This window comes from Acinonyx jubatus, chromosome C1, assembly GCF_027475565.1.
Source record: "Acinonyx jubatus isolate Ajub_Pintada_27869175 chromosome C1, VMU_Ajub_asm_v1.0, whole genome shotgun sequence".
Classification (NCBI taxonomy): Eukaryota; Metazoa; Chordata; class Mammalia; order Carnivora; family Felidae; genus Acinonyx; species Acinonyx jubatus.
Window position 1 is genome coordinate 164,751,884 of NC_069381.1, and position 15,932 is coordinate 164,767,815.

The following is a 15,932-nucleotide window of genomic DNA, read 5'->3' on the forward strand; positions in this document are numbered from 1 at the left end:
AACATAACACCATGAATTTTGTTTTCTTCTTCATATTTTAAGGCATACTCCAAAAGTTATAACCAGAAGCCAATTTTTTTGTGTGTATTCAGATGATTACTTTTCATTGCCAGGATGAATGTGCTCTGGTTAAAGAATCAATTTATAACTGTCGATTATAAATGGTAAATTTAGAAAATGAAAGTCTCCTATAAAGTCAATATGTTTAAATTTTCAGAAATCAGAAATTATTTTCTTCTTTAATTACAATTCTAAATTTCAGCTTCTTTGTCTTCATTTTGGATTAATTTTAAATTGATTGTGGCCCCTGATACTCTAGCTTCAGTTCCTTTGCCCACATCCCCTGACAAATACATGATGGCCTGTTAACAAACTTTTAATTACATTCATTAGGGGAGTCTGTTATTTTAAAGTAACTCTTCAGTGAGTAAATAATCCCTTTTTAATGGAAAAATGATTGCCTTTCCAATTATCTGAATTGCAATTTTGGATTTTCACAAATTTATTTAAAGTAGGCAAGCCTATAAACAAGACATTATTATCAACAAAGAAGACATATTTTCACTGTTACTTTTGCTCCCCTCCCCCCCACCCAGTAGTGAGCTAGACATCATGATAAACTGAGAACTGGGGTCCTTGGTCCTTGAGAAGGTGACTAATTGCAGAACAAAAATAATATATCTGAAACACTTAGAGAATAATACAAAGACACATACAATTTAGTGTGAATCATAGGCCCAGGGAAAGAAGTAGTACAGGAGAGAATACAACCTCACAAGGGCAGGGATATGTCTTTTGTTCACTAATGTATCCTAAACACTAGGAACTGTGCCTTATACATATTATGAGCTCAAAAAACAACTGCTCCACCAAAAGGAGAGAGAAGTGAGTTAGAATGGCTGGAGAAGTTTCACTGTGAGGGCAGGACTTAAGTAAGACCTTAAAATACATGATTCCTTGGTTTCTCCTTTGGCTCACCACCTATTTCCGGACTATTACCAAGTCCTGGTTGTACTCCCAGCACATATTACAAATCTTTCTGGTTCTCTCCATGTCACTGCCACCTCCTAGTCCAAGCCATCAGCATCTATCTGGACCACAGCTAATGGCTCTGAATGGATCTTTCTGGGAACATTTATGTTCCCTTATACTTGGTCTCCTCACAGCAGGTAAACAAACTTTAAAAATACAAATCTTATCGTGTTATTCCAGTGCATAATGGCTTCCCACCACACTTTGCATAAAATCTTTCCTTACCATGGCCTACATTTGCCACATGACTAAGCCTCTGCTTACTTACATAACCCCACCTTGTATCACCTCCACTTGCCCACCCTTCCCCCTTTCAAGACCCAAGCTTCTTTTCTCTTTCTTGAACATGTCAAATTCACTCTTATCTCAAGGCTTTTGCCTTTCTTGTTCCCTTTCTTGTTTTGGGAATTCTCATCCCCAAATTCAGTTGTGTTTTAGCTGAGGTCTTCAGCAAGGTGTTTCCTCTATTACATGGTTCTGTTTTATTTACGCCATCCACTTATTTGTTTCTAAAATTATTTTGTTTTATTCGTTTACTTGTTTATTGTCTCCTCTTACTAGAATATAATCTCCATGACAGAAGCAGCTATATTCTAGGTGTTTTATTCCCAGCTCTGGAACAGTGCTAGGCCGCAGATAGGCACTCAATACAGATTTTGAATAAATGAATGACTATAATTCCCCAGCCTTTACAAGTATGAAGATACTTTTTATGCATCAAATGATTTGAAGGACTCCCCAGATATTGATATTCTTTTCTTTCCCCTGAGTATTCACTGATTATATACAGTGCTGATATGAAGTCAGGAACATTTAAAATAAAGGTATATCATTATCACAGGGCTGACATACATTTGGCAAGAGTATGATATATGAGACATGGTATTTAGTCAATCTACCAAGTATTTGGTGCACATTTCCATTTGTAGGTACATGAGGATCCTTTGCCTACAGATGTTATGGGATCACTGACTGATACGCAGACAAAACAAGAGAACAGAAGCCATCCTAGTTAGCACTTTCTGAATACAGAGATACAAAGAAACTCAGGTAAAGCCTTATTCTGAACGAAGGACAAATCAACTTCTTTTTTGAACCCTCTAACACCCACTGTAGGGTTTATTAGTCATCTTCACACATTTGTGTAACAGTGGCTAAAACATAACGTTTATTATATGCCAACACTCTTCTAAGCACTTTATGCACGTATTAATTCACCCGATCTTCACATTAACACAGCAAGGGAGGAACTTACTATTACTGACATTTTGTAGATGAGAAAACAGGGCACACAAAGACTAAGTACCTTGCTCAAGATCACAAAGCAGGTAAGTGGCAGAGTTGGCGTTCAAACCCGTATTGTCTGGTCCGAGAGTCCCTGCTTTGACCACTATGCTCTGCTGCCTTACTGATATAAAAAGAAGGCACTGTCTTCACGCTAGGCAGAGAATGCCTTGCATCATACATAGCATATAAGAAAAATTACATATCAAATGTCAGCTACTTCTAAATATGCATGTTTTACTCCTAAACATTTCCAAGCAGTTGTTTTTCTCATTACTGCCACATAAAGGTCTGAAATGCTTAGCAGCAAGTGACTTCGTGAAGCAGTTCTATATCATGTGGGAAATCATGAGGATAATCTAAATCAAATACCAAATCTCACTGTGCCTTTAATATCACTGTGAAAACAGCATGCTTTTCTAGGACACACTGTGAAGTCTGAGGTGATAAGATAGCATATCCTAAAATTACTTGAAACCAAAAATGGATTTGTGATTGTTATTTCCAACTCACCAAGAATGTTCTTGTTTTGACAGGTTAGAACATGAAGATACAGACCTCACCTTGATATATAAGGTCTTAAAGTGTACAAACCTCGGTGATTTCTGCACAGTATTTGGTCAGGCTGTTTACAAAGAAAGTTCAATATTAGCTTATAGAACCAAGACAGAATTCCAAGAAGACTCAGCTTGTTTTGTCATTCACATAAGGCCCCTTGTTTGTTCTCCTCCATCTATTCTCTCCTTTTTAAAGAGATTAATTAGTTACCTTGCAAAATATGAATGAATCAAGGAGGAGTGGTGTCTACTGGGCATAGCACATGTTATGCAACATGACCCTTATGTAATAAATCTTTTGGAAAGCAGGTCTTCTTTTCCCCGTGAGACCTGTCTTCACTTTTCTCATGTGAGACTTGGCAAATGGGACATTCTGAGTCTGACAGGCCACTTCTGTGCTCCTCATCTGACAACTATTTTACACAGATGTCAGCTGAAACCCTTACTGGGGCACGTAGAGGATCAGAACTTTTGAATCACATCCAGCAAACAGAATCCATCATCCCTCAGCTCTCTGCCTGCCGCATCCCATCCCAACAGCAGCTTAGCACCCCTACAAGTAAGTCAGCCCAGCTCCAGTGAAACAGCACACACCATGGGCAAAGGATCATGTGATGGTCAGCATGAAGTTGGCTTAGGGCGTTCCTCTGTAAGAAGTTCTCTAAGGAAGAGAAATCTCTGAAGTTCTGTGATTATCTTTTATAAAGATTTGGGAGCTTGAGAAGAGATGTGAAGGAATTTAGGGCTTTTTCTTGTGTTGTAGTCGCTTTAGAGTCAGAGTCCAGTTCAAATTTTGCTTCTACTATTTATTAACTAAAGATGTCACTTTGGCGAGTTACTATCTGAACCTCATTTTTCTCAACAGAAATACCTATCTTTTTTAGGTTTGCAAGTAGAAGAACATCATAACACATATAAAATGCTTAGCACAGTGTCTGGCACAGAGTATGCCTTCAATAAATGTTAATTCTCTCTTTCTCTAAAACTGAAAAGGGCCAGGTGTTTGGAGGTCTGCATTTAGAAATGACTCCAATATCCTCGGCACATTCCATTTTCGTTGGCTTTGTTTTTGCTTTATGTTTTTGTTTTGGGTTCTTAAATTAGGATCCATGGACTCCCCCTCTCCAAGAATTCTATGCAAATATTTGCAACCATGCTCATTTTTGGGGAAAGTGGAATCAGATGTAACCAATTTTCAAAGGATTCTATGATTCAGAGATTTTTAATCTTAATAGTTGTTTCTTAATAGTTCCAGGCAAAGAATATCTTTTTGCAAATCAAATTTGATTTTTAATATACTAGAAGAACCAGTGAGCAAAGCAACTCTACAACGAATCTTTCTGTAAAGCAAATACTTGCCTCATAAACTGCATATTTAATCCAAACTTTTCCAGTTTTTAAGAAAGATTTAGATTTTCAATATAAGGTTTGCTTAAAATAGGACTCCTAGTGATACTATATGCATAGCAGGAACTTCCACTAACAATTTACAATGTAGCCTGGGGTCAAGTTCAGGTATAATGTAAACTGAAAAAGAAAGAACTCCAAAAAGTCCCTGCTCTTAACTGGGCAGAATTTTAGTTATCCTCTGCTCCAAAGACCTCATTTTATGGATGAAGAAATTGAGGTTCTCAGAGGTTACATGACTTGCCCAAGGTCATTGCAATAGTTACCGACAATAAGGAATAACAGCTGTAAAAATAATGACAGTGATTATGATGATGATGACAGCACTATGATCTGTTGAGCATTTACTTGAGCTAAGCCTTTTAAAGACTTTAACCTCATGTACTTCAGCTATAACCCTAGAGGAAGATTTTATTACCTCCACCCATCAGATGAAGAACTCTGCCCAGGGCTCCACAGCCAGTAAATGGACAACTCAGAACTCGAACCAATTCACAACTCAGAATCTGTTTTAGCTGGAAAGACTGTGTTTTTAGCTGCTTCCCAGAATAGAACAGAACAGAGAGTCTTGAAGTAGACTGGTCTTGAAGTAGAAACAAGAGGTTAGTTAGGAAAGATGTTATCTACAACCTTCAAGGTATATTCATGTATTTGAATGGGTTTTTAAAAAATACATTATTAGACAGTTCTTGATAATGCTACACCCTCACAGATACACACTTGGAATACACCAGGAGTATAAGCTCCAGAATAAATCCAGGTCAACTGCTTGCAATATCATCCTTAGACACAACCCTCTCTGACCAGGCCTCTCCCCAGACTGTAGACCAAGGGGATTGGTCCACATGGTGTCTACCCTCTCCTCCCCCCACTTCTAAGCCACATTCTGGGTATCTGGGATTCCATATGTTCATCCTCAAATGGCCCTGGAACTACTTCCAGGACCTACATAGGTTTCTTCTAGACCTCTCTCCCTTGAGGCAGATAATACCTATGTGGGACCAGAATGGCTGTTTTCCATAGGTAGAGCTTGGCAGCCAGGATTGGGGGTCCATACTCCTACAGTATAGGACTGGTCCAGGATAAAAAAAAAAGAGGGTGGGACAGGAGCCACTTTGTGCTTCCTGTTCTGGCACAGAACTCTGACATGTCTGGGAATTCTAAAATAAAACCTGGCCTTCTCAGGTTTTTATGAATATATATTTGTCAGGATAAAAGGATGAAATATACTTTGTATAGCAGCTTAGTGCCTTGATTTTTAAACTTTATAATAGTTTATAATAGGTAAACATGGGCATCAATTTTTATCCTTGTCTCGGACCTTGCATACAATGGGACAGGACAGGGCAGGCCTGCCTGCTTTTCTACTTGCCAGTGCTGTTCTTTCTCAGCCTTCCTGGTCCTTGGATCCCTTTGATATGGCTCCATATCTGCTTTGGTACCTATTTTCCTCATTCTACTTTTACTGATGACTTGGTATGAAATCCATCTATCCAAACATCATCTGACATTTAATGATGGCTGATTATAAGCCACACACTGTACTAGGTGCTATGGATGTAACAATGGACGAGAAACCCTCAGTTAGTCCCTGCCATTGTGGAGCTAACTGCCTGTGACAGGTCCACTTGAAAATAGAGGCATTTAAAAGAGAGCATGACAAGTGTGATGATAGGAGTAATACTGGCTATACTAAGGGAGCTCTTTCATGGGTGTCCAGTTAGGTTTTTTTGAAAAAGTAAGGGACTAAACTGAAAACCTGGAGTAGGATTCAGCTAGGCAAAAGGTAGGAATGAAGTAGAAGAGGAGGAGCTGGTTCCATGTATGTTTTAAGTAGAGGGAAGTACACATGAGGCCAGGCCTTCAGCTAGAGCAGGCATGGTGCCCTGAACTGAAAGAATTTCAGTCTTGACCAATGTATGTCTCTGGGGTGAGAAATGTTCCTGGAGAGGTAAACTTGAACAAGACCAATGCAGGTCTTATAAGTCATGTTAATGTGCTCAGACTTGACCTAAAGTTGAAGGGGAGTCAAGGGCAGATTTTAAACAAGGGCCTGACATGATGAGACTTCTTTGTTAGGAACATCAGTGGCTGAAACATGGGTTACGTGTATGTGTAAGAGGAGCTGGTGGGGAAAGGGTGGGAGGGAGGAGCAGGGCTGATGGTGCTGAGTCCAAGTAGGAGGCATTATAGCAACCTAGGTGAGAGACGATCTTAGCATAAATTGAGGGTTAGGCTGCAGTGAGAAGATTGGCCAAAGGGGTAGAATCAATAGGACACAATAAATGTTTGGACATGGGGCTAACATCCAATGCACTAAATAAAGCAAAGCTCCCAACCTGGGTAGATGGAGGGATCAGTCACAGAGAAGGAAAGCAGATGGAGGTGAAAGCTTGAAGGGAAACTTGGTTACTGAGCGATGACCTCAGCACCACTCCAACTCAATGGCTTTTGATTTTCATCTTTCTACGCCACACACTAGGACTGAGAGTCCAGGGCCTAAGTGCTAGACTTTGGGGGCCTCCTCTTCCCACTGTGCCCTGCTTGTTTTCTACCATCAGGAGGAAGGGTGGATAAGCAACAGCCATGAAAAGGGGAATCCTTAGACGAAGCTCTCATTTTTCATTCATCTGTAAAATACCATCGTTTGTTTAAAACACTTTGCTATCATAAAAGTTACCAGGACTATTCAATAAATGACAATGGGTCAGAATTTTCAGTTATATTTGATTTTGGGGTATCTCAAATACTACAGCAAAGTTCAGATTTAGTCATTATGGCAAAATTTGCTCTCAGGTATTTGATGTCAACCTAATAAATGTTGATCCTTTAAAGACGAAGAAAGTTATGTAGAGAATGGCTAGTACATATCCCTCCCTACCATCTTCTCAGACTTTACACACGCATTTCATAGTACATCGATTACAGAAATCAATCCTTATCCATATATCTGAGTTAAAGTCTCTTCTGAATCTCTAAGAATTTCACATGGGCTATTAATACCAGAAGGAACATTTTAAGTAATAGCACTTAGTTTTGGATAAAAGGAATAATGTAATTTTTATTTTTCATTTTGCCATACTATACATCAACTGATATGCTATCGATCCTTTATGGAATTAGCAGCAACCAGGAAAAAGTAAAAACAAAAACAAACAAGCAAACAAACAAACAAAAAGACGCTAAAGGATGGGTTCAGTTTTTGAAAACAAACTTTTCAAAAGTAAATGTGTCATTTTTCTCAGTATTGATGAACATTGTCTGCATTATTTATTAGCTGTATTATATGCAGTACAGTTGGGTCTTTAAAAAATAATATAAAATTTAGGTGAAAAGCCAAATTTAAGAAAGTTACTTTTGAACTTCTTAACAATTGTGCTATGTGAATTTTTAAAGTTAAAAAAATAGAAATCGATGCTATGTGAGGAAAAAAAGAAAAGTGGATGATAAAGCTTTCAAGGGCTCTATCAATATTTTAAGCAAGCTTAGAGGAAAAAGTCAAGCTGTTGCATCAGCATTACCAAGGTTACTCATATCTAATGCCTGTGCGGCTTTGGATAAAATTCTTTATTTCTTTATATCTTAGTTTTTTTCATAAATAAAAGAAGCAGAATCAAAGAGAATTCACCAAAATGCCATAGGAAATAAGGCTTATAGCGAGTTTTGACATTTGCCTGATAAAAAGTATAGTATTATTAGATCCGTCTTACTTTATCTTTACACAGACCCGTATACCTGTGAACCAAAAGGAATGATTTTTTAAAATCACTTCTTTACTATGATGATCTTTAAGACTGATAACAAAATCTTTCCCTAGGAAGAATGGGCAAGTAAAACTTAACACAATGAGAATGCCTCAGTAGAAGTACTACTCATGCCTAGATTAAGGGGTTTGAATCCTACATGTGAACTGCATTTTGCAGTGGGGGAAACATATCTAAACCACCATCTATCCAGGGAAAAACAGAACTGCATGATTCTGTGGATAAAATACAGACCAGAACTGATATGAATCAGACAGGCAGCACTGTCCAACTCAGAACACTGTACAATAAAATAAACTTTTCTGTTTATCCTTCTCAAAATTGTTAGGAGTTCTCTTAATGCAAACAACAAAGTATAAAGTCCATGGAAGTGGAATCTAAACTATTTCTGTTTGGCTCTGAGCAAGGTATTTATCTGTTACATCCTGAACAAGGAGCAGAGTGGACTAAAAAATATCCCCGAGTAAACAATGGTGAAATCTGCCGGGTAACCACAAAATAATGACTATTGAAACACTCACATTATAGTCAAATTAATTGTAGCTCCTTACAGGAAAAGACCATTAAAAGCCACAAAGCCTATGAACAAACTAGATGGAAGTGACGTTAAAAGAGCCTTAATCCAATGTCATACTTGCACACAGAGGAAACTGTATTCTTCACATGGCATAAATCATTAACATAAGTACAGAAACAATGGTGGACCACCTAACATCTTCCCTCGTGGTTCAGAAGAGTCGTGTGAGAGGGACTGTGAAGACGCCAGGTTGAGGAGGCAAGGCTAATGAGAAAGAAGTGGGTTTGCTTGCTGCTTGTCTTGCTGTCTGCCTCCTTCCTTCTTGAACTTCTCTTTAGCCCTGCCTCCTGAGATATGTCTCTCCAGGTCCTCCTCTGCCCTCTCTGACCAAGTTGCTCTGTCCCTGTAAGGCCTGCTCTTCCTCTTCTGTGTATGTTGATGTTTGGGTTTCATCACTGGTTTTCTGTTGGTGGTCCTCTACACGCTCTCCCTGGATGACCCCTGCTTCTCAGGGCATTGTCTCTGCAAAGGACTGCTACGCAGAGCCCTGCTTCTGCCCCAAGCTTCAGCTTTGTATATCCTGGTTGCCAGCTGGATGCCCCATAACCATGTCTAGAACCAAACTTATTTGGGCTGAAAGATTTTACTCTGAAATGTGAGAGAATGAAGTTACTCATCCTAAAGGAATATCCTGAGATAATAAAAGATATATTTAGAAGAGGAAGAGAGCCAGTGCCAAAGACTGAGAAAGAAAGAACATTAACCACACTTCTTATAAATCTTCAGTGTACAAGAATTACATATTTTAACAATATTTTTAACCATCTGAGTACAATTATATTTAACATTATTTGAACTTTAGGTTCAAATGAAGGGTGGCCCTTTGTTCTGCTGGATTTGTTTTCGCCCCTCACCAAATGTTACAACCAGACTGAGAAACAGAAGTAGGAATGCTGTTTATTTGGAATTCTCCTTGGCCTCTAAGCATTGCTCTTTTCCCTTGCAAAGTGGAGAAGCTTTCAAAGGCCACTCTGAGTGAAGCTCCATGTGGGGGCTGATTCCACCCCCTGTTCACTGCAGAATGCTCAACTCAGAGGAGGAATATGGGGGTGGGGGAAGGAAAGCAAAAGGGAGGAAAGAATGAACAATTAACATATTTCTCTCTCTACTAAAATTTGTATGTAAAGAAAAAGTGGTGGGGCACCTGGGTGGCTCAGTCGGTCTAGCGTCCCACTTCAGCTCCGGGCATGATCTCGCGGTTTGTGAGTTCAAGCCCCATGAACCCTGCATGGGGCTCTGTGCTGACAGCTCGGAGCCTGGAGCCTGCTTCAGATTCTGTGTCTCCCTCTCTCTCTGCCCCTCCCCAGCTTGTGCTCTGTCTCTCAAAAATGAATAAATGTTAAAAAAATTTAAAAAAAAAGTGGTAACTAATTATGCCAAAATGTTTTGGTGTTATCAGAAAAGTCTTTTAAAGGAGAGGTGCCCATGCTTTTAGATTATGTTCTCACCTAATGCTAATACAATACCCACAAAATATTTGAAAAATTTAAAGTTCTAGAAGATCTTAGTTGAAAACCTGTTAGAATTTATCCATGGGTTCATTTTTTTAAAGCAAAAGTGAAAGAAATTTAAATTCTAATATGTTTTCAGAAAAACTTGAAATTGATTCTTCCCTTAGAGAACTCTTCTCCTAGTATTCTTTAAATTAAATGATGGCAACTACCATAACACAGGCCTCTTACCTTTCCTTTTTTTCTCACAGCCACACAGCCACACAAACACCAGGTCCGACATATTTAGTCTTCCAATATGTCTCAAATTCATCCCTGTGATTGACCACTGCCCTACTTCAGATCCTCATCTTTTCCCATCATTACTGGTCTCCTTCACTCCACATTTATTCTCCTTGGCTCCACCTCTAAGGCTGCTGCTAGAACAAATTGCCAAAAATCTAAACTGATCCACACAAATCTTCCACTTTTTTTTTTCATTCTATTTCATTTCATCTACTCAAAAAACCTCTGCTGAGGACCAGGACCTGTGGGTCAGATAAATGTACAATGTTGGGAACATGGAATGAATAAGACCAGCAGGGTCTCCATGCCCATGGAACTTTGCCTTCACCATCAAACTTACACTCATGTGGCTAACATGGCCTTCCAAGATGAGACCCCTAACTACCATGTTTCTCTTCTCACCATCCCTGTTTCAAACACTGCATTAGCAACACACATCTGTTTATAGCTACCTGTATACGTCATGCAATTTCTCACCTCTGATTTTTCTCCTAATGAACCTTTTCCCTCCTCCCCCACTTCATCTGCCTATTTCTATGCATTTTTTTTAAGAGAGGAAGCCTCTCTTTGACTAACTCAGACTGGGTAAAGTATTCCTCCACTGTGTTCCCATCATATCTACATTCCATATCACCATACCTAATACACTTTATTCTAAATATTCTAAATATCTAAATATCTAAATATCTAAATATCTAAATATTCTATATCTAAATATCTAAATATTTTAGATATCTAAATATCTAAATCACACACACATACACACACACACACTTTATTTTAGGTATGTCTAGTTACACACACATACACACACACTTTATTTTAGGTATGTCTAGTTCTAGGCAAATATTTATTTAACAACTACCAAACATAATGACTCAAATATTCTATAACAATTTTAGAGAAAATTGGTGGCAAAGAGATGCTGTGATTACACTGAGTTATAATTCAGGGGAGAGGGCAGGAGGCAGGAGATGTTTGGATCCCAGTTTTAATTCCATATCCATGATGGGCTTAAAAATTCAGGCAGTTCAACAAATATAGAGTAAGTTCAACTGACTGTCTTGTTCTAGTAATCTCTGCTCACTAGTATGTTTGCCTTGCTGATTGAGGTATTAATAATTAAGTGTGTTGTGATAAAGCCTGGTCCTTTTGCTAGTGGAGAGGGTTTGAGGAAAAGCTCTTAACAGATGGCTTCAAGCATTCTTCATATGAGAATATAGAATCCAGGAGAAAACTGTATATAAAAATACATTGAGGCAGTAAAGAGTAATCATTACCTACAACGATTACCTACAAATGACATGGAGGAGAAGCCCTATAACATTGGGTTACTAGCGTAAAACCTAAGACTTTCTTTGAGGCCTTCAGAATACTCCATGAGACAAAAAGCAGACTATGCAGGCCCAGTTGGATTGAAGAGATCTTGTTTTTTAAGGTCAATATTAGTGGGGAAGTAAGCCAAAGCTGCCTTCTCAGATGAGATCTTGGAATAATTTCTTTTTTCCATTTTAAGCTACTTCTGGTTCTCATTAGAGTAGATAATATAAAGTTGATTATATATCAGATATAAAAAATCTCATACTGAAACAAAGTTTCCCTAATAACAAGTGCCAAAAGTATACATGTACATCCTTTCCATCTGTAAGACAATTTACTATAATTCTCTAATTATGCAGAGCTGGTATCTTCTTTAAATAGAAACTTTGTCTGTGTATATCAGTATATTTCTAGTAGAAAATGTGGCAACTAGACCTGTGCTCTTTTATAACTACTGATCTTGAGGGAAAAAATCAGGTTAATTTAAGGGTTTATTAAAACCTTGTAAGTTGTATAACTTCTTACTAGAAAAAAACAATAATTGCTTTTTAACAAAAGTTTGGATCATTATGTTTCAGTGTTTTTAGTAAATTACTAAGATGAATACTACTTCTGCCCACAGTAAGATAAAACAATGAATAAAATAATTGCTTTTTGGGCTGTAGTGACTGTCTTTGTTTAAGAAACAAAGTGCACACGCACTCACACATGCACGTGCACACAACACACACACACACACACACACACACCAAATAATTGGTGGCCGTGAACGGATGTTAGTATGCTTCTGTGAGTTTCTTGGGCTGATTTTGTAACCCTGATAATGTTTTTAAACTGATATATGTCTATTAAGAAATTATTACTTTTTGGGGGGCGACTGGATGGTTCAGTTGGTTAAGTGTCCAACTTTGGCTCTGGTCATGATCTCGTGGTTCGTGAGTTCGAGCCCCGCATCCACCTCTGTGCTGACAGCTCAGACCCTGGAGCCTGCTTTGGTTTCTGTGTTTTCCTCTCTCTATGCCCCTGCTCCACTTTGTGCATTCTCTCTTCCTCTCAAAAATGAATAAACATTAAAACATTAAAAAAATAATTAATTTTTTTCTGTTTTGACAATTACTCATTATTTAATTACATGTTTATATGGTATTGTTGTTGGCTAGATACCTTAGACATTACTTTCTTTAACTAGTTACAGTACTCTGAATATGGGATGTGTGTGTGTGTGTGCGCGCATGTGTGTGTCTGTGTATGTGTCCATATGTACATGGATAAAACTCTTCATACATGTTCATATTTATGTGTTGCACATTTAAGTATCATAGACTCACTTATTAGTTCAAATACATTCATGCATTCATTCAAATATTTCTTATGCATCTATCATGAGCCAGGCCCTGTGTTTATCCTGAGTGAGACATGATCCTTGTTCTCCAGAATCTACTAGGGAAAGCAAAAGAAACATATGGGACAAAGGTAGTGAATGAGTTCTATACAAGGTAATGTGTAACTCTCCTTTCTGAGTACATACTACAACTTAAACCATATATTAAAACTGTAACAGGTATACACAAAGCAAACTGTCACAGTATAGTCATCTTGCCTTCTCAAATCAAAACCATCAGAGGGTATGTGTCAGTGTCTGTCCATATGAGTAGTCACACTGAGACCATTATGAGGCATAAAAAGAAAATAATTTTATGCTACCAGATACCTTACTCATCTATATATTCATAGTTGCTTTGCCCAGATGCTGAGAACTATTTAGGGTCAACTCAAGTCATTAGTATTATTAATTTCCATTAGTATTATTAATAATTATTAATTATTAATCAAGACAGTTCAGAATTTACTAACCCATGTACTTAGTGGGAAGTAGTTCTTTTACCTTTCAAAGTCACTAGACCGTGTTCCTGAAGGCTGAAAGTCACATTGGCCTTTCATTGTTTGTTCAGCAAATCAGAGTTAATGACATTTACAATGCTAATGCACTTTGCTCCAAAGTATGTTAACTCCAGGTTTGGCACAGTTTCTCCTACCTGAGAAAAGCTTATTTGACCTCTCGCATGAAACTTTAACCAGAACTAATGATCTGAATAAGAACATTCCCTTACTCACTCGTATATCCCCAATCACATGTACATATTAAATCTAGAAATGTATGAAATTCTGTAATTAACTATTCCATTTGAGAATCAGGATTAATGTGCAAGACAAATTAAGGTATGTATTATTAATTTATCCCCACATACACATTAGATTACCTGACAAATCTGGGCACAGTAGTGGGAGACTACTTCCCAGTCGTTATGGTTGACATAGCTTATGTGACAATGACCTCTTATGTTACACTTTTAGAATCAGACTCATCGGAAAATATGTATTTTGGTAGAAATTATTTCCTAGATAATTTGGAGAACTGCAAATAACTGTACTTTTGTGTATACCAAATTTCAAGCAGCTAAAGCTTTGCTTCTTTAATATTCTTTTAATCACAATTATTAGCATATGTTGACTGTTATTGGCTTACTGGTATGAAATGAAAAAACAAGAATTCCAAACTCAGTTTACTTTATTAGTGAGCATGTAATGACCTCAAACCAAAGTCAGATAAAAAAATCCCATTGGCTTGCTTAAAGTGTAACTGGTAGAGTTTAAAATATCTGCTAATTATTAACTGTGTTAATCTGTTGCTTGACCAGGCAAGAATGAATATACACACACAGAGATAGATATTCAGGTGACAGTTAAGGTGCTCATATCTCATATTATGAATTTTATAACACTTATAAGCTTGTGTACAATAGTCTACATAATTTGAATAATATTTTATCTTCAAGTCCAAAAAATGTATAAATTTGGTTTGACAGTTAAACTCAATGCAATAGGATTTGATACGTGCTTAAAAAATAATAACCAACAATTTTGAACAATTTTCTGTGCAGTGGGTGTTATGCTAAATAATTTCTATGCATTACATAATTTAATTTTCACTAGAAACCTGTGAGGTGTACTCTAATTTTCATGTCACAGAGAAGATTGAGAAATTTTAGAGAGTTAAGTAATTTTCCCATTTACTGTTAATAAGCGACAAAACTTAGATTGAAACCAAACTTCAGTGACTCCAGAGCCAAACTCCAGCTCATATATGGTCTGCTATAGATTAGAAATTGGAAGGCCTGGAATGAAGTCTCAGTGGCAATTTTCTAATATATAAAATAGAGCCAATAATATATCCCAACCATCCCTCCAGAGTTACCATGAGGATTCAGGAGATAATGTAGGCAAGAAAACTGTAGAGTGCTCTACAAATAACACTTTATTACATAGTAATATCTTAACATTTTACAATCCCCAAGGCATTTTGTGGGGCCAAACGATGACATTAAACCAAATATTTCACTCGAGAAAGAGACTTTAGGAAGCCACCAGAGCAATTTTTTACTGTAGCAGCTTTTAAGTAGGTTGCCCAGGGTGGCACAAGGCAATCAGAAAAAACATTCACCCTTTGTGGGTACCATGATAAATGAAAGGGGGGGGTCAGTTCTGAGGGCTGAATGTTTTTATTCTCCAAAAATTCATATGTTGAAGACCTAACCTCCAAAGTGAATATAGATTGGAGGTAGGGCATGATAGTTACAGTGATAGTTAAATAAGGTCATAAGGGTGGGGCCCTAATCCAATAGGGCTGGTAACCTTACAAGAAGGGGAAGAGATACCAGAGTACTCTCTCTCTGCCATGTGAGGACACAGAGAGGAGGCAACTACCTACAAACCAGGAAGAAAGTTCTCACCAGAAACTGAATTGGCAAGAACCTTTATATTGGACTTCCCAGTCTCCAGAACTGAGAGAAATAAATATTTGTTGTTTAGGGGACCTGGTCTATGATATTTTGCTATGGCAGCCCAAGCTAACCAGTATAACCAGTATCATGTTCACCCCTGATGTTACCAATGTCACCAAAAAGCAGGGCCATCTGAGACCTGTCCAGCTGCCAGCTGGATGGCAGTGTGGCCTGTTAGATCATATGAGGGGCTGAAAACCTACAGTTAGGACCCATGGAATGTAAAAATGTCCTAGGCAGGCTTAGCATAAATGGGGCTCAGTATAAACTTCTTTGCCTAGAATAAAACTGTCCAAGTTCAGCAGATTATACTAAATATCCTCAGGAAAACAATCAAACCAAACCAGTAGAAAAATGAAAAAATTTCCAAAGATGCAGTCCCATGTCTGTAAATATAAATTATTGCCAAAAGC

General features: G+C 37.8%; 1 protein-coding gene across 6 annotated transcripts in view; it reads right to left on the reverse strand.

The window, feature by feature from the left end:
- Positions 1 to 15,932, reverse strand: part of ZNF385B (zinc finger protein 385B) — a 313,431-nt gene that overhangs the window by 104,690 nt on the left and 192,809 nt on the right. The window lies entirely within an intron of this gene.